The 20,489-nt window shown below is 44.2% G+C and overlaps 1 long non-coding RNA gene across 2 annotated transcripts in view; it reads left to right on the forward strand.

Moving 5' to 3' along the window:
- LOC149433820 (uncharacterized) overlaps positions 1-16,801 on the forward strand; it is an 83,270-nt gene extending 66,469 nt beyond the window's left edge. For both annotated transcript variants that reach the window (XR_016308844.1, XR_016308845.1), the window contains 2 exons: positions 13,050-13,154; positions 16,669-16,801. This is a non-coding gene — a long non-coding RNA (uncharacterized LOC149433820). The remainder of the gene's footprint in view (positions 1-13,049; positions 13,155-16,668) is intronic.
- The last annotated feature ends 3,688 nt before the right edge of the window (positions 16,802-20,489 follow it).

The following is a 20,489-nucleotide window of genomic DNA, read 5'->3' on the forward strand; positions in this document are numbered from 1 at the left end:
GTGATGATGAAGATGTTATGCTCTTTTTATGAGCAGCAAGAACCGAAGAACCTGCTTGGAGGACCATCAAAAACTCTTCAAGGTTACAGAACCAGTCCGGTTAATTAACATTTACCAACACAAGTGATTAGAGAGCTATAAGGGGTCGGAAATTGTCATATTCTAATTGAGTCGGACTCTTCTAAAATTCCACTAAATAAGTAAAAGATAAAGATACTTACCCTTGTCTGGAAAGTAGCAAATAATTGCGGGAAGAACCGGCAACCCTCCGTCGCTACCATGGCTTGGCATTCTTTCAAAACTATATCGGAACCCTGCAAAAGTTTTTTGGCCATTTTTATTGCCAGCAGCTGATCGACAGCAGGATGTGATGCCAAAAATACCTGAAGGAGAAAGAAGAATAAGATATTAGTATTGTCAATTCAGGGTCGGCTCACCCACCCATGATATTTCTTTTTTGGGTCAGATGTAAATAAGCCAATCACCCGATGTCTCTTTACATCTCACATGGTCTCCAGTGTTTAAATGTACCCACTGGAGCTCCCATCTGCACCCTCCCTTTTTTTCTGACAGCTTACCCATTCTATTCGATAGAAATTCAATGGAAAATCCACCAGGGACAGTGAAACCCCTTCCTGCTCATGGAAATTCAATGGAAAATCTACCAGGGAGAGTGAAACCCCTTCCTGCCCATGGAAATTCAATGGAAAATCCACCGGGGAGAGTGAAACCCCTTCCTGCCCATGGAAATTCAATGGAAAATCCACCAGGGAGAGTGAAACCCCTTCCTGCCCATGGAAATTCAATGGAAAATCCACCAGGGAGAGTGAAACCCCTTCCTGCCCTTCCCTGTCTTGTGTTAAATTATAAAATGGCATCAGTGGTTTTGGCTGGATTCACACTGTTTTTGAGCATTAAATTGCATTCCATTCTTATTATTGTAAACCCCAAAAATTTTATTGAATAAATCTTTTCCTTTTTGTATTTCATATTTCCCTTTTACATAAAGATTTTACTTGTTTTTGTAAGCCCCAGTTAAACCACTGCAACTTTTCCTGCGATTTGACAGTTCCACATTGCATGGCAAGTCTTCCATGAAGTGGCACAGATGTCAGGCAAGCCGCATGTTAAATTGCATCAGGTCCGCGGCCTCAAAATCACTCTACTTCAAGTGAAGTAGCACGATTTCAATATCGCATTCCTCTGAATTACCTGGGTGATATTGCCAGTTCCCCACGTAATGGTTGTAAATTGACCACACTAAGCATCTGTGTTAGCGCGGTCAGTTTGCATCCTCTGTCACTACGTACTGAGATACAAGAAAGCCGTGCAAGCGCACAGCTTGCCTATATCTTCAATGGTCAGTGCAGTCAGGACCACCCCCCCAACCCCCACCTATCCCTCCTCCTTTAACAGTGACATGTAATCTTAGGCAGATGCGCCCACCCGCAGGTCCGTGATGTGCTCAGCAAGGAAGAACGATCACATGACCTGCAGATTAGACCAGCGGAAAAGGTATAATATTTTTTTTTTACAAATACATATGTGCAGTACCTATTCACCTATTTAAATTTGAATTCTGACTAGCTTGCAATTACAACTACTTTAAGTCAGCCTTTCTTTTTAATGGGCTGCATAATGCACCATGTGCAACCGGAAATGGTGCATGCATTATATTTGGTAACACAGAGGTAGCGCCGTACCGTGAGCTGTGATGTGCTGGAGCTCACATGCATTGAGGTGCCATTTAGAATGAATGGCACCGCAATGCCCAAATGCAAATACAGTGTGACCCAGTCTTTAAAAAAGATACTTTCTCTTCACAAAGAAGCCGCTTTTCAGCTATTTGCTTGAACTCCGTTGCACACTGTTGCGCTGAGGCAAATTCCATGTGCAAAAACACGTTATATGCATTTGTGAGCCGCTGTTCATTCTTAATAGAACTCCAGCTTAAACCTAACTGGCTTTAAATATGCTCCCTCCCCCTCCTAACACCTATGCTGTTTATCCTGTGTAGAAAAGATGCGTATGCTTCCCTTTTTTTCAGCCCATTCTGGTCCGGTCATGTGATCCGACTCCTCTGAGTCAGCCAGTAGTGGCTGCAGGGGAAAGGAGGGGGCATTGACAATGGCTGGGACTTTGGTGCCAATAGGTGACATCACTGCTCCAGGGTTTACCAGTCTTTGTTGATTGCTCTATCCTCTCCCCACATGATGGGACCAGAGCGGGCAGCAAATTGGTAAGTATATACTTCTTTCTTACACAGCTTAGTCAGCATAGGTGTTAGGAGGGGCGAGGGGACATTATTAAGGGTACTGAGATTTAAGCTGGAATTCTACTTTAATGGCACCCAACACACCCTACTAATGCACCTATTATGGGGAATCTTGGAGAATTAGGCTGCCTATTTACATGAATGGGCTGCCTCAACATGATGCACTTCATGGCATAACTATAACTGGTGGTAAAACACCACAACTGTGTGAATCCAGCCTTGAGTTATCACGCCTCCCTTCTATACAGGATCCCTATCTATTATATGGGTATGAATAAAAACATTTGTGAATCTGATCACTTACTTTTCCATACTCTCCCTCTCCAATAAGTTTATGATATTTGAAGCTTTCTACAGTCAAAGGGACATCAGGCAGGATCTGGCTGACTTCTAAAGAGGAAAGAAAAAAGGGGGTTAGTTTATCTCCACCTACATTTGTTTCAATGATATTTCTTGAGTTTTTCCAAGTATACAATATAAAGTTAACTGAACAAGTGTCTGTTGTGAAGTGACTACATACTACCCAATTATTCCTATGGGTGAGACGTATCCGGCAGAACAGTATTCAGTACAAGAGCTGCACTCAAGGGGCCGGGTGATTTATTAGTGGACAAGTTCTTTAAAAGTTAGCTTATCCTTTAATGGAATTTTTTTCTGATACCAAAGTAACTTTATTGCAATAGAAAAGAGTCACCTTAGTTATAAGGGACTCATATTAGGGGATACCAGACACCCATCAGCAATGCTGGGTTATAGTAGATACTATATATGGTGACCATTAAGACAGTACAGTTGCAAGAAAAAGTATGTGAACCCATTGGGATTACGTGGAGTTTTGCATGAATTGGGCATAAAATGTGCTCTGAACGTCATCTAAGTCACAACAATAGAAGAACACAGTCTGCTGGACATAATACTACACAAACATTAGATGTTGCCATGGTTTAATTGCACATAACATGTAAACATTCACAGTGCAGGGAGGAAAAAGTATGTGAGGCCCTAGCTTAATGACTTCTCCCAGAGCTAATTGGAGCCAGGAGTGAGCCAACCTTGACTCCAATCAGTATGATGATATTGGATGTGTTCCCGACAGTTGTCCTGCCCTTACAAAACACACACCTGTTTTGGGTTTACTAGTTTCAAGAAGTACTGTCTGATGTGAACCATGCCTCGCAGAAAAGAGCTCTCAGAAGACCTACGATCAAGAATTGTTGACTTGCATGAAGCTGGAAAGAGTTACAAAAGTATCTCCAAAAGCCTTGATGTTCATGTGTCCTCGTAAAGACAGACTGTCTACAAATGGAGAAAGTTCAGCACTGTTGCTACTCTCCCTAGGTGTGGTCGTCCTGTAAAAATGACTGCAAGAGCACAGCGCAGAATGCTGCATGAGGTAAAGAAGAATCCCAGAGTGTCAGCTAAAGACCTACAGAAATCTCTGGCACATGCTAACATTTTTGTTGACACATCTACAATAAGGAAAACATTAAACAAGAATGGAGTACATGGGAGGACAACACGGAGGAAGCCATTGCTGTCCAAAAAGAATATTGCAGCACGTTTGAAGTTTGCAAAAGAGCACCTGGATGTTCCACAGTACTACTGGCAAAATATACTGTGAACAGATGAAACCAAGATTGAGTTGTTTGGGAAGAACACACAACACTATGTGTGGAGAAAAAAAGGCACAGCACACCAACATCAAAACCTCATCCCCATTGTAAAACATGACGGAGGGAGTATCATGGTTTGGGGCTGCTTTGCTGCCTCAGGGCCTGGACGGATTGTTGTCATTGATGGGAAAATGAATTCCAGAGTTTATCAAGACATTTTGCAGGAAAACATACGACCATCTGTCCGCCAACTGAAGCTCCGCAGAGGATGGGTGATGCAACAGGACAATGACCCAAAGCATACAAGTAATTCAACAAAACAATGGCTGCAACAGCACAGAATACGCCTTCTGGAGTGGCCCAGTCAGAGTCCTGACCTCAACCCAATTGAAAAGCTGTGGCATGACCTTAAGAGAGCGATTCACACCAGACATCCCAAGAATATTGCTACACTGAAACAGTTTTGTGAAAAGGAGTGGTCCAAAATTACTCCAGATCGTTGTACAGGTCTGATCTGCAACTACAGGAAATGTTTGGTTGAGGTTATTGCTGCCAAAGGAGGGTCAACCAGTTATTAAGTGCAAAGGTTCACATACTTTTTCCTCCCTGCACTGTGAATGTTTACATGTTATGTGCAATTAAACCATGGCAACATCTAATGTTTGTGTAGTATTATGTTCAGCAGACTGTGTTCTTCTATTGTTGTGACTTAGATGACGTTCAGAGCACATTTTATGCCCAATTCATGCAAAACTCCACGTAATCCCAAGGGGTTCACATACTTTTTCTTGCAACTGTATATTATAAGTCCCCACTGGCAATAAAGGCTATAATTAGGGATTTGCTATATTAACTGCTTTTCAGCCCCTAATGGGGGGCTGGGGGGAGGAGCCTCCATCAAAAATTTCCTTTGGGGTCCTGTGTCATCTATTTAGATGTGTAATAAGTTCCCGCCAATATGAAACATCTCTAAATAATGGATCTTGTTCAGCTAACTTACATTGTTCATATTATTTACAATCCTTACGTTTTGAAGTAGTTTCTTCTTTCTCTCTGTCTTGCTCTTCATTTTCTTCCTCTCTCTCTTCGGCCTCATCGGTATCTTTTAGCTCAACCACAGTCTCTACAGGTGTGCTAAACTGTTGATCTGCAGAACCATAGGTACTGTCTGAGCTTGGATCCCTCTCTGTAGTGGTTGTGGATTCAGTCCCATCTGGGGGGATGGGCACAGTCTCCACAACATCTTTGGCATTGGTGGATTGGATCTCACTTCTTTGGTCCAACTCATGGTCCATAGTAGCACTGATCTCAATCCTGCTTTCTGGGATAGATTCAGTCTCTGTAGGGATGCTGATCTCTATCCTAGCTTTTAGCTCAGTCTCCACAATGTGTGCAGGTTCGGTGTATTGGGTTGTGTCTTCTGAGTCAGACTCCTCGCTTGTAGACGAAGGGATCTCAATCACCGTATCTGGTACATAGGTACCATCTGAGCAGGATTCCCTCGTTGTTGTGGTTGTGGATTCAGTCCCATCTGGCGGGATGGGCACAGTCTCCACAATGTCTTTTGCGTTGGTGGATTGGATCTCGCTTCTTTGGTCTGACTCATTGTCCGTAGTAGTGGTGATGTCAATCCCACTTCCTGGGATGATCACAGCCCCTGTATGGACACCCATATATATGGTATATATTAGCTTAGCCACAATCTGTGCAGCCCTGGGGAAGACCCGTTCACCTGCTGGTACATAGGTAGTGTCTGAGCTGGGATCCCTCTCTGTAGTGGTTGTGGATTCAGTCTCATCTGCCGGGATGGACACAGTCTCTGTAGGGATGCTGATTTCTAGCCCATCCATTGGTGCAACCACAGTCTCTGCAGATGGGTTGAACACCAGCTCCTCTGCGGTCTGTTGGTGGGCAATGTTTGTGACTCTGGTAGTCTCCATCTCCATTTCTGAGACGGTCACATTGTCATCAGTGATAGCAGAAGGGATCACATTTATTTCTGTTGAAAAAAAAAATAGATTAGCTTCTATTCATGGATTTGTTTTCCTAGACTATCAACTAGTACAGAACTAACCAATAAATCACAAGACTGGCTGAGCAGAATTAAAGCACAATGTCCAGTTGCCTTTTTAAAAATCAATTTCTATTATTTTTTTTTTTTTTGCAAGGTGTATGTATAGTCCAAAAGTAGAGTAGGGAAAAGTTAAAACCAATATCAGGCTATCTTTTGCCATCTTTGTTCCGCTGAGGAAATTCCCCTTCTCTTCCTGTCCTGGCCATGCAACAGGAAGTGAAAGGAAATCCCTCCAAAGTGAGAAGAAATTCCCATCTTGTGCAGTTATAACATTGTTCTACTCTGGGGAAATGATCAGGTTTTTTTTTTCTTGCACATTATGATTGCCTTTACCAGTGAATTGCAGAGGTAAAAGCAACCATAATTACTGAATGAAATTGATTCATTCAGTGTCTACTATTATGGTTATCTGTGATTGGCCACAGCTAATCACATGGTACAGATGGGCCGTGATTGACCCTGTATGTACCATGACCAATCACAATAGTATACAATGGATGGCATGAATAAACACCATCCATTGTATACAATTGTAATGTGATCTGATGTGATTGGTCACAGCGATCATATGAAACTGGCAGTGGCTGGTACATTGATGGGCCAGATACAGAGGGCAACAAATCTCACTGCAGTGTGGACTGTGGCGGCGCTCACAGATCGCGTTCCAGAAGGACATCATATGAATTTAATACCGAATGGTGAAAGTCCCACCTGGCTGATTGTCAGTTGACAGCCAGGCGAGACTTTCACCATTCCGGGTGGATGTAAAAGGATGTCCTCCCAGAACGCTCCTCTGGTTGGTGAGATCTGTTACCCACTGTGTCCGACCGATTAGTATACCGGATGTTAAAGACCTTCTCTGATCCCTAGCTCTGGTGACAAATACAAAAAAAATATATATGGATGAAATCCCCAGAAATAATATTTTGACGGCTTCTAACCCATAACTGCTCTTTTGTAATGAAAACAAATACATTCTGGCTCCAAATACGACTAAATCTGCCCAATCTAACAATGCTACATGTAATACGACACTGTCAGAGCTTCAACTAGGAAAGGCAGAAGATGGGATGCTGTCAATAAACCCTTCTGTGCCACCTTTCCCTCGTTCTAACAGTCAGTGCGGGCATCCTCTCCAAGAGCCTGATTTGGAATTTCAGCCGGTGTGCAGAGGATGCTGGGAATTTAATGAAAAGAAGTGCTACAGCAGCTTACAGTATACAGATTGTGGATTTTTTTTTTCTTATAATGTGAATGCAAAACAAGCTATTTGAAAGGTAAATGTACTTCCAACTGTCACTTCCCCTGCGCAGGTTTTAAATGTATAGGAAGGCTGTGATTGGTTGCTGCTGGAAGGTGTGGTCTCAGCTCTGGCACCTGCACCCCCCCCCAATATGGAACAGAGTAAGCCCTCATGCACACTTAGCGTTTTTACAGCGGCTGCTTTTGGAATTTGACGTTTTTTTTCTACAGCCAATACACATTCCATCATGTTATCCTATGTGTCCATACACACATAGACTGCAATCAACGTTTTTTTTTAGCAGGTGTGATTTTTGGCTGGAAAAAAAACCTCAAAACTAGCGGGTTTCTAGAAGAGTTTTTCAGCTGTAAAAACGCTCTAACAGTGAAAAACGTGGTAAAATGCCACAAAACGGCATTTTTTGACCTTCTTTTCCAAAAAAAAATTTTTTTTGCTAAACAAAGCTAAATAAAACTAACACGGGAAAACGCTGCTAATGCAAAAACGCTTAAAAAAGCTGAAAAACTCATATTTGTAACGTGACTTTACACAGCTAGGTTTTGGATTTTTCTTCTATAATGTGAATGCAAAACAAGCTATTTGAAAGGCAGATGTACTTCCAACTGTCACTTCCCCTGTGCAGGTTTTAAATGTATAGGAAGGCTGTGATTTGTTGCTGTTGGAAGGTGTGGTCTCAGCTCTGGCACCTGCACCCCTCCCTCCCCCTCCGTATGGAATAGAGTAATTCTAACACTTCTGCTAGTTTGGATGACACCTCACTTTCTATATCTGGGGTAATGGCCTCCAGGACACATACAGGGGTCGGGCAATAAAGATACGACAGGCCTTCTAACCCCTCAACATGCTTTCTTAACCTACAAATACATTTGATCTTTAGATGCACTTTAACCGCTTGAGTATGAGCCGGAAAATCTCCAGTTTGACTGACAATCACTCCGCCATGCAGCACTGAGCACAAATTAATGTTATATATTTTTTAGACAGATATGCCTCATTTACACAGGTGGCATGGGGGTTGGTAAAAATCGGCAATTGAGCCACGATCCCCCCCCCCCCCCAACTACCAAGCTGCAAATTAACATGGCTAACTGGCAGGAAAAAATTATAGTTGCATTTAGCAGATGGTGCCATTGCCAAGCACAACCCATTAAATGGCACCAGGTGGGGGGGGGTCAGATAGAAGAGATCACCAGCCCTGGACTGATGGGTTATAGGGTGTCTGATACTTGTGGTGCCCTGGAGAAGATGGGAGCGCTGGGGAGTTGGGTACAATGCCTCGGCCCCTAAACTCCTGCCTTTGTCTCTGATAAAGAGAATAACTTGCAGAGTATAGTCAGTGATCAGTGATTGGATGTAATATAAGCCACTGGCCACCAATAGGAATAGGGGGCTATAATTAAGGGTGTGGTCTGTAATCTGCTTTTCATTAATAGGAAGATACAATGTAACAAAAATAAAATGGATCAGCCAGCTTGTATGTTGTAGCGATCATAAATCTTACCTTCTGGATCCCTATCTGCTCTCTTCTTCTTTTTATGATGGAACAGACGTCGGAAAAAAGCCCCAACCCGGCCAATAAATGGCCAACGCTTGCCCTCAGGGGTGGGATTCTGATGGGCAGGCTGGGCAGAATCTCTGCTGGGGTCGGGCCTAATTTCCATATCCTGTCTGTTCTCTGTAGGTTCGTCTCTGTTCTCTGTAGGTTCGTCTCTGGTCTCTGTAGGTTCCTCTCTGATGATAAATGGAGAAACAAACGTATTCCTGGTAACCATGCGGTTTATCATGCGGTTCATCATGGGATTCATTTTCAAAAATATGAAGTTCTCTCTGGACACACAAGACGCACAACCTCCTCCTTCCTCCGTAGTCTATAGACTGACTGACCAGTTCAATCAATTGTTTACTCCCCTGTGCACTGTGATGTCATCACCTTTCTGGGCATGCTCAGTAGATTTGCACTGTGATGTCATCACCTGGCCAGGCTGGCTAGCCGCACACTTTTCCGCAGCAAGGATTTGAACTGTCTAGGAGAGTGCTGATTGGCTGATCGGTTGCTCTGGCTCGATTGCTCAGGTCTGCCAACTGCCTGTGATCCCTGATGGGACAGGAGAAAGCCTCACACTGAACTGACATCAGCCTATTGATTTGGTCATCATTTCGGTGTTAAGTAAGATAACAAAACGATTTCTTGTGGTGATATTGTCATAGGATTTTTTCTAAATGATTTTTATGCAATTTACAGACAAAAAATAAAAGTAAATCCTATAATGATTGATAATTCTGTATTTATTTATTTTTATAAACATCACATTCCCCACAAAGAAGGGGATTTCGATGTCATTCTGTCTATGGATGTCTCTGTGGGGGATATGATTCTCCTATATATGTATTGTACATTCAGTCTGCTGTGTACTATGGGAATGACTTGTGTTGTTGCTAGGAGCTGGGAGCGGTTGCTATGGGCTCTCCATGGTGGGTTTCTAGTATTGGGTCGGTGTCTCTGTAACTTCATATATATTCAGCACCGGGCCAATGTTCTCCATATGTGTGTGTATACTTCTGTATGATACATGATTGGATTCACACTGGATCTAAGGACTGTCAATGGTTGCTATGGGGTGTGCATTGTTATTATGGGATGTGTAGAGGTGGCTTTCTAGTAATGGGTTGATGTCTATGTAACTGTATATATTGTACAATAACAACTCAGCACTGTTACTATGGAGATATATATATTATTATTATTTTATTTTTATTATTATCTTTATTATTAGTATTTTTTTTTCAACACCAGGGCAATGTTGTTCTTATATGTGTGTATATATAGGCTGTGTATTGTATTATTTATATATATATATATATATATTACGCTGTGGACTTATATACAGTATATTCATCACTGGGGCAATGTTGTTTTTATGTGTGTGTATATGTATATATATATATAGTGGTGGCAAGGCGTTTTTCTGTACCATGACATGTGAGTGGGCATTTTAATTGATTTTATATTTAATAATAAACATGTTACACTATGGAGAATGCTCTGTTTTATCTCTTTGACCGTGTGGCTCTGTGGGGAGTGTGAACCAGCATCCTGTGCAACATCTTGATCTGGACGTGTCCTCGTGGGGGGAGTTTTAAGGCTAGCTGGCCCTTGTGGTCACTTCTTGAAGGTGAGGGGGCATTACAGCCATTAAGGATTCCTATCACCCAGCTTGGAGATCACCTATCACGAGCACCTACGTGTTTGTTTGGAGTTTTTTTTCTGCAGTTTGGGACTTTAATATATATATATGTGCAGCTGTATGTCGACCTACGGTGCTGTCTGGACATTTAGTGTTTGTGCATATGTTTACACCTATAGAAGGGAGAGTCTTTCACGGTTTTATTGCACAGTTGTTGTGTTTTTTCCTTTGAGGGGTCACCTATATATATACATTTATTATTAGTCCCCTATGTGGACAGGGGGAGGTTGGCTTGCTCATCGGTTTTCCATGTGGAAAACGGGTCCATGTTTTTTTTCCACAGGATTCACCTGTTGCACGTTTTGTCACTTTTTGATTGATCTGATTTCAGCAGCACTTATATGTTCACCTCACCTTTTTATATATATATTGTTTGCTTATTAATCTGATTGTTAGCGCTTCACCATGTTTTATTTATTTATATATATATTACGCTGTGTGTGGCACCCTGTTGCTATGGACAATGAGCGGTTGCTATGGGCTCTCCATGGAAGTGTAAAGGTAGGTTTCCTAGTAATGGGTTGGGATCTCTGTGACTATATATGATGTACATTGGGGTTATGTGGTATATACTGTATGTTGTACACCGGGGGCCAGGCGGGCGCCATGTTTATGGAGGGCTCTGCTGATGTAGAGGTTGGGGCCTCCTCACTGACAGGACTGATTACAGCTGAACAGAAGATTTGGCGTTGTCATCCCTCCAGCCAGCAGGGGGAGATAGAGAGCCTGTGCTGTGGAGTGAGGGCAGACGCCCTTCTTCCTGTATCTTTTTCCCATTGTCAACTGTCAGATGACAGAGGAGAAACTGAAGCTGCCTGCACAGGACAGGGGTGTTATCTGTGAGTACATGGGGGAAGGTGGGGACAACTCAGCCCCCCAGAGTTCTGCTGACCCCCCCCCTCTCCTCCACAGACCACCATCTCTATTCTTCAGCCCCCAGATCTCCCCTATTTTCCTCTGCCCCCCATATCCTGTTCAGCCCCACCAGATCTCGCCTCCTTAGACCCACCCCCCCCCCCCAGACCTCCTCTCCCCTCCTCAGATCCCCCTCTTCCCTCTGTCAAACATGATGGGTGATCATTTTTGCTGCACATGTGTATACCCCATACGGCTTCTTTTGCATCTCGGGAAGTGAGTTGGGGGCAATTTTGAGCCAGTAAAAGCATGGCTCAGCCTCTAGTTTTTACCACCCCAAACCGCATTTGTAACAAGGCCTTAGTGTTCGTTCTCATAGGCGGATGGAGGGCGGTAAAACCATTTTCCGCCCCGTGACCACCCACGTGTACAAAGAGATGCAGCTGCCCATTGCTTTACATCCGCCATGGCCTGATACTTTGCTTTACAGCCACAGCAATAATGAATTGATATGGAGCCACCCTGTCACTGTGCAACACAGTGTGCCATTGGGTTAGTAGTCTCTCCTCCCCACTGCCTACCAAACACCCTCTGAAAAGTGATCTGCACTATATACACACAGCGGGTAAAGTAGATGTGAACCCAAAATCTCATGTAGTATGTTTGTCATGGGGCCGTACTGTGTACAGGTTTCTCCAGGATTTTGTTTGATTTTGTGAATCTGGAGATCCTGCCAATAACAGCACTTCCTGCTTCAGGCTGACAACACCAAGCCAAGGGTTTTGTTGTGTTGTCAGTCCAATAAATGAATGAACCTCCTTAATACAACACATGTCCATGACGGATCAGTGTCCTGTATGCCGGGGTGTAATTCTCAGTGTCTGTTCTTATTTGGCATGTATGGTCTCTGCACAGTCCCACTTCTCCTGTGACCTCCACATTCCCCATATCTGTTCTTATTTGCTCGGAGCTCTGCACTCCTTCCTGTATCTCAATACTTCCTTTTCTGATGTCCACTTTACACGTCTGCATGGAGTTGGCCAGGGATCTGTAGTGCTCTGTTGGCTACATGGAGGAGGTCAGTGGCGGTATTGGAATGTTACACTTCCTCCTCCCACATGCAGCCGCTATAGTGCTACAGTCTCTCATCCCCATCTATGTAGTCTGTCTGGGAAGGGAGAGGCGCTGCCATCTTGGATATGGGAAACAAGAAGCCTGCTCCCTGCTGCGCATGCATGAGCTTGTGTGGTGCTTTGCCAATGGCCTCCTGGCTATCATGTGGTATGTCACATGGTGTGATGATTGGAGAGGAGAGCAGAGATGGACCTTGACAGTTCTTCCCTGTTTATTTGTGGGGGGGGGGGGGGGGGGGTGAAGAGAGGACTCCACTGTATTCCTTAAAGCTGAAGTTTAACCTGCTATATTTTGCCTTACCTGGTTCCTCCTTTCCCTGCTCATCAACATGCTATTGGAACTAAAGAAACTTACATGTCTTCTTATTATGTCATCACTGGGTCTATGTGCTTCTTTATGCAATGCAAGCAGATCATGGCTGGTGAGAGCCATAGAACGAAAAAAAAAAAAAAATAACATAACACATTTCCGCTTGCTGATGGGGGGGGAGGGGAGTGTTAAAGCTGAACAAACCTTTGTAAGTTTATTTCTGCTTTAAAGGCTCCACCTTACACATGACTTCTAATATTTCTCCATTCATTCGTTTTAGGCCTTATACAGGTGCAACGTGTAAAGTCGTACAAAGTGCGGGAACATGACGAACTGTCACCGGAGAAGGCCGACACCCTGATAGTGACATAGAACAGCGATGACGGTAAGTGACGCCGACTTCACAGCACCGTGGTAGTTCATTGAGGATTACAAGCTGACAGTCGTGTGAGCCCCCACACGGCCACATTGTTTTAATATTTGCCAGCTAACGAGGGGAGAGAAGATCCCCCACTAGCTGACAAAGTGGGGATCGGGGGGCGGTCTGAACACAACATGTTACACCCCGAATATGGGTGTAATATGTTAAGAAAAAGTGAACTTAGCCTTCATCCGTTTCCGACCGCCCCATAGGAGAAATACTGCTACAGGGCGGCACGGGTGCGCAAAATCACTAACAATTCTCCTCCCTGTCAGCTCGGGCACACTGCTCTGGGCGCCGCCCCCTAGTAAAACACTCCCTGCACACAGTAAACCCTTTGATCACCTCTCATGTTAACCCCTTCCTGCCCAGTGCCATTAGTACAGTGTCAGTGCTGTTTTTTAGCACTGATCACTGTATTGTTGTCACTGGGGATATCAGTGACAGTTAGTCAGTACCTCCCCCCCAGTGTCAGAATGCCTGCCGCTGTCCCGCTATAAGTCGCTGATTGCTGCCATTATTAGTAAAAAAAAAAAAAAATCCCAGTGTATATATACTGCTATTTGTAATCGGAATCCATTCCATTATGCTCCTCAATCTGCTGATAACTTTCAAGTAAACCAATTAATTTACACATATTGGGATGTTTTTTTTAGCAAAGACATGGAGCCGAATACATTTTGGCGTAAATTGATGAGGAAATTTGATCTTTTAAATTTTTTTACTGGACATGTTTAATAGCAAATAGTCAAAAATATTGTTTTTTTTCTCAGAATTGTCAGCGTAAGAAAAAACGCACAGGTGATCAACTACCACCGAAAGAAAGCTTTGTGGGTAAAAAAGGACGTAAATTTCATTTGGACGCAGTGTTGCATGACTGCGCAATTGTCAGTTAAAGTAACGCAACGCTGTAATGCAAAAAATGGTCTGGTCAGGAAGGGGGGTAAATCCTCTGGAGGGCGAGTGGTTAATAAGGACACAGGCACAGTTTAAAGAAAAAAAAATATCTGGCCCTTTAAGCCGGGTTCATGACATGATGGATGAGAGGTAGCCTGATGTATACAGACACAAGTCTGCCAACCATAGATCCAATATGGGTCCACAAAAGTGACCTCAGTCCTGTTCTGCTCCAGTTCAGCGGGGATGGGTTCATGGATTCCCTGTGTATCGGATCAGATGACGCCGCTAGAAAAGAGCCTTTACAACTTTTATTTGTTGCTCTAATTGGACTTTGTATAAGCGAGACATGATTTTGCTGGGAAAAAAATGTGTGTATATATATATATATATTATATATGTGTATATGTATTATTTTTTATAAAATAAACTCCACCCATCAAGGCATTTTGATATTTGCATAAATCCTCCCAAGATCCAGCTCAGGGATGTCCATTTCCTATCGCCCAACACCCGGGACATGTAGTTCCAGGCGCCGGGCAGGTAGTTTTTTTTCTCCCTTAGCCCTGCTGTGGGCAAGCAGCAGGGCTCACCTGTCAGGTGGAAGTAATCTGACAGCAGCGCTGCTGCCGATAGCTTCCATACAGCCTACAGTGCCAGCCTCTCCCCGCCCCCGCTATATGTCCCGGGCTCCGCTTGCCCTCTGCGGGCCCGAGACTGGTTCAGTGGGTGCCCCTGGGATGTGGTATAGGGGAGGTAGGAGGAGTACGGACACATCTGCTCCCCTCCCCTTCTTCTACTGATTCTGAAGTGATGTGACGTCACTTCCAGGTCCCGGTGCGATGTGCACTGCATTACATTCGGTGTAGTACAAGGGAGACATGCAGGGTCTTTTAGACCTGGTTTGCCCTTATATATTATAAAGTTTTGAAAGAAAATTGTACAATGTATGGCCAGCGTTAGACTCAATATTAAAAAGTTGAACACCTGAGACAGTAAATCCAGCTGTTAAAGTTAGTGTTCCGGGGCAGGTTAAGATGAGCAATTAAAGTGTTCGCTTACAGCCCCACTCTGGTCTCTGCCCCCTTCCCCAGCAGTGTTTTAGGCATTTTATTATTATTCTAATCATTTTATTGCTTATTCTTTTTAGATGTTTTTAGGCCGGTCACATGATGTGCGGGGTCTTCTATGCCTTGTCTCTGGGTTGGGTGGTCCTCAGCAGTCCAGTTAGCACTGATCTGCATTATAAGGGCACCATGGTTTTGCACCAAAGCCGTTTTGTAGATAGAGGAGGGCATGACAAATTTGCTTTGCATCTAGGAGCCAGCTAAAAATGTTAGGAGTCCGTTTTTTTAACACCCTTGCCTACTGGTTACTTTCCACCCCCTTCCTGTGCAGGCCAATTTTCAGCTTTCAGCGCTGTCACACTTAAGCCCTGGTTCACATCTGTGCGGTCATGCAGGCTGCGATTTGCACGGGCAGGAGAGCTTATGCATTTGTATGGACTCCTGTACTCCAGGACACGGCAGGGAAGAAGTCCTTGCACTACTAGAAATCACATCCTGCACAGGAACCGAGGTTTTCTGTACGGTTGCCATTTCCAGTGCGGGTGGCGTGCCATTGCAATTAGCACCTGCCTGCGGGTCCCGCATTCCTCTGTGTGGGTGGTGCGGCTGCAGGTATTTGTGTGGGTCCCGCAACGGCACCACACACACACAGATGTGAAGCGAGGGTAAACGACAGTTACAACAGTTTCACGGTCATGCATCACCGCACCCAAGTTATATTTTTATCTTTTTTTTTTGAGACAGATAGAGCTTTCTTTTAGTCGATTTTAATCACCAATTGAGTTTTTATTTGTTACTAAATACACAAAGGAAAGACTGAAAATACACCCCCACCCCTTTTTCTTCAAATAAGTAATTTTTCTTCACTGATGTGCGGTGATGAGGCTGCATCGCTGGGGCACTGATGAGGCAGCACTAATGGGGCAATGATGGCTGCACTGATGAGGAACTGATGAAGCTGCACTGATGAGGCACTGGTGAAGCTAAAGATGATCATATACTGGGGGATTGTGATGTATTATATCACTAAGGAGATTCGGATCTCTGCTGTATACTGTCACTGTACTAATGACACTGGCTGGGAAGGGGTTATCATCTTGAGTAATCAAGGGGGTTAAATGTGTGCCTAACAAGTGTTAATGTGTGTAATATGTGCTGCTTTGTACTAAAAATCTCTTGTTTCTTATCCCTGAAACAGAGAGATTGTTCCCTCTGTACAGAGCCCAGTGTTGACTGCCAACACAGGGCTCTGGGCTGTAATTGGACACAGCCGATCAACAGGTCCTGCTATGAATCATTGCCAGGACCTGTTGAGAAACTCCCACGGAGTCAGCAGGCAGGTGTGCGTACCTGGAAGAGGCCAGCGATGCACAGGTATATCACTGAGCCTGTACGGGCCGCCCGTCTGCAGTACACTTGTGGGCACGCGGTCCTGAAATGGTTCTACAATTGAAAGCCAGTCGAGGTAACTAGAATTGTCACCAATACACTGAATGTTGTGCTTTTTCCCATAGTTCACATTGTCCTCCATCAGAGCTATAGCGACATCTGCTGGCTGAGAGCAAGTGTTACACATTACCAACACAACCCAACAGGTTTGCAGTTGCATTCACCGGTCATTTTAACCACTTGCCCTCCTGAGGATTTACCCCCTTCCTGCCCAGGTCATTTTTTGCGATACGGTGCTGCGTTACTTTATCTGACAATTGCACGGTCATGCAACGCTGCACTTTTCCCACAAATAGAGCTTTCTTTCGGTGGTATTTGATCACCTGTGCAGTTTTTTTTATTTTTTACGCTATAAACAAAAAAGACTGACAATTAAAAAAAAAAGCAATGTCTTTGCTGAAAAAAAAATCCCAATATGTGTAAATTAATTGGTTTACATGAAAGTTATAGCGTCTACTAATGTCGGTATATATACTGGAATTTTTTTTTTTTTTTATGTTAGTAATGGCAGCCATCAGCGACTTATAGTGGTATTCAAAACTACTGGGTTCCGATTTGTAAAAGTAAAAAAAAAAAAAGCGCCGGTGACCATGTTATGCTGCTGCTGGCTGCATGTCAGAGGCCCCTGATCACCTGCTAATTTTACACATCAGTCTTGCTGGGCATCATTCAACCAGGAAGATTGAGGACACCTTGTGGGGGAGAAGTGGTACTGCAGGGGATGGAGGTGAGTATTGCAGCCAGAGATTCATTTTTGGTTTTCCAAGCTACTGGGCCTCCGATTTGTAAAAAAAATAGAAAAATTGGCAGAAGAAATGGTTGGGCTTTGAACATAACTGCTTTAACCATTTGTCTACTGAGGAAATTTTTACATTTTTTGTATACAGGCTTGTAGGTAGGTGTGGTTTGTTTTCTCCATTGCAGGTGGCGCTCAAATTGAGTGCCACCTCAGCTTGGAAAGGAAGTCCATGAGAAATGATGTTCTATGGTTTCCTGAGTCAATGGATCTGCTTTCTGGTTGCCTACGCTGTGTCCATGTGACCCTCGGTGGCCATCTTGGGTCAGTAGGGTCTTTTTAAGTCTCTGCCCCTGGGTTTTGGAGTGCTTCTGGCGTGTGGCTAGTACAGGAAGAGAAACCCCCGCTTGTTAGGGAAAGTAACTACTGGTAGGGAGAGGTTCCTGATTAGAAGGGAAAGGAGCTTCCCTTTTGGGACTGGACCGCCAGGCAATGCTTCATCCTCTGAGACAGACGCTGTCAGCACCTCTCTACCGCCACATCTGACTACAATGAACTGTAATTTCCCAGCGGTAAATTCTTCCAACTGGGTGTTTGAAACGTTGGCATTCTGTTTAATACAAGTACCAAGTTTTACTGGAACTCTGTGTATTTACTAGCTGCACTATGCTGCACCTCCTCACATGCTAAAATCTTTTTTTTTTTTTGCCCTAGGCAATACAAAAGTTTTGTGCGCCCCCCCCCCCCCCCCAATTAGAGAGCAAGAGAGTCAATAAGTGTGCAGATGTATATATGATTCTCTCTCTCCCTTACTTTCTCTTCCCTCTCTCTCTCTCTCTCTCTCTGTCCCCTCTCTCTCTCTTTCCCGCTCTCTCTCTTTCCCGCTCTCTCTCTCTTTCCCGCTCTCTCTCTTTCCCGCTCTCTCTCATTCCCCTCTCTCTCTCTTCCCCCCCCTCTCTTTCCCTCTCTCTCTTCCCTCTCGCTCTCTCTTCTCTCTCTCTGTCTGCTCTCTCTCTGTCTTCTCTCTCTCTCTCTCTCTCTCTCTTGGGGGGGATAGAGAGGAAAGAGAGAGGGAGAGGGAGGGAAGAGAGAGAGAGGAGAGAAAAAAGGAAGAGAGAAGAGAGGGGTGGGGTGGAAGAGATAGAGGTGGGGGAGTGGAGAGAGAGAGGGGAAGGAGAAAGAGAGAGGGGGGAAGAGATAGAAAGAGGGGAGAGGAAAGAAAGAGAGGGAAATGAAAGAGAGGGAATAGAAAAAGGGGGGGGGGGAAGAGAGGAGGGGAAGGATAGATAGAGAGGGGGGAGAGAGAGGATAGAGAGGGAAGAGACAGAGGGGGGGAGAGTATAGAGAGGGGAGAGAGAGAAGAGAGGAAGAGGAAGGGAAGAGAGAGAGGGGGGGGGGGAAGAGAGAGAGAGGGAAGAAAGAAAAGAGAGAGGGGGGGAAGACAGATAGACAGAGAAGAGAGAGGGAGAAGAAATAGAAGAGAGAGAGAGGATAGAGAGAAAGGGAAGAGAGAGACAATTTTAATTTGTATGCAGTCAGGCCGGCCCTTCCACTACAAGGGAAGGCTAAGGGAAAACACTGATGGGCACTGATGGCGCTACACTGATAATTAGTGCTCTGATGATCAGTGTAGATGTCCCCTCTGAGAAATGCTGCTTACCAGCTCTCCTCTCCTCTCCTCTCCTCATGTGCTTTGAGCGGGAGGAAAGGACTGCCAATATCCAGCATTTCTGATTTACACTGTGATCAGCTGTGATTGGACACAGCTGATCACATGGTAAAAGGCTGCTCAGATTGGCCCTTTTCCTGGACATATGATCAGCTGTTTCTGAATGACACAGCGATCAGAGAAATCTTCATTTTATTGTATTTGCTTACACCTCCAAATAATAAATATATATATTATTTCCATTTCTAATACTATTATTGCCATTACTATTAGGATTATTATCTTTATAAATATTATTTCTATTATTAATATTATTATCATGATAGTTGTCGATATTGTTGGAATTATTATATCATTGCTATAAATAATATTAGTATCAGCATTATCATGGCAATACTAAGGAGGCGAAGCAGCCATCTTGACAATGCGTTGGCTGGGAATCGAACCCAGGTCAGCTGCTTGGAAAACAGCTATGCTTACCACTACACCACCAACGCAAGTTTGCCCTTTTTTGGGGTGTGGGAGGAAACCGGAGTACCCGGAGGAAACCCACGCAGGCACAGGAAGAACATGCAACTCCATGCAGATAGGGTCCTGGTCGGGATTTGAACCAAGGACCCCAGTGCTGCAAGGCTAACCACTAAGCCACTGTGCTGCCCATATTTTGCCTCTGATTATAAGGCCCTCCCTCTCTTCCCTCTCTCTCTCCCCTCTCTTCTCTCTCTTCCCTCTCTCCTCTGTCTCTCTCCTCTGTCTCTCTCTCCCTCGCTCTTCCCTCTCTCTCTCTCTCCTCCCTCTCTCTCTTTTCTCTCTCTCTTCCCTCTCTTCCTCTCTTCCCTCTCTTCTCTCTTCCCTTTCTCTCTTTCTCTTCCCTTTCTCTCTTTCTCTTCCCTTTCTCTCTTTCTCTTCCCTTTCTCTTTCTCTTCCCTCTCTCTCTTCTCTCTTTTTTCTCTTCTCTCTTTTTTCTCTTCTCTCCTCTCTCTTCTCTCTTTTTTCTCTTCTCTCCACTTTCTCTTCTCTCTTTTTTCTCTTCTCTCCTCTTTCTCTTCTCTCCTCTTTCTCTTCTCTCTTTTTTCTCTTCTCTCCTCTTTCTCTTCTCTCTTTTTTCTCTTCTCTCTCTTTCATTTCTCTCTTTTTTCTCTCCTCTCCTCTCTCTCTCTCTTCCCTCTCTTCCTTTCTCTCTTCCCTCTCTCTCTCTCTTCCTTCTCTCTCTTTCTCTTCTCTCTTTTTCTCTCCTCTCCTCTTTCTCTTCTCTCTCTTTTTCTCTTCTCTCCTCTCTCTCCTTCTCTCTTCCTCTCTCTCTTCTCTTCCTTCTCTCCTCCTTCCTCTTCTCTCTTTTTTCTCTTTCTCTCCTCTTTCTCTTCTCTCTTTTTTCTCTTCTCTCCCTCTCTCTTCTCTTTTTTCTCTTCTCTCCTCTTTCTCTTCTCTCTTTTTTCTCTTCTCTCCTCTCTTCCCTCTTTTCTCTCTTCCCTCTCTTCTCT

Source organism: Staurois parvus, unplaced genomic scaffold, assembly GCF_062004578.1.
Source record: "Staurois parvus isolate SC_StPar_1 unplaced genomic scaffold, SC_StPar_1.0 ptg001915l, whole genome shotgun sequence".
Taxonomy (NCBI): domain Eukaryota; kingdom Metazoa; phylum Chordata; class Amphibia; order Anura; family Ranidae; genus Staurois; species Staurois parvus.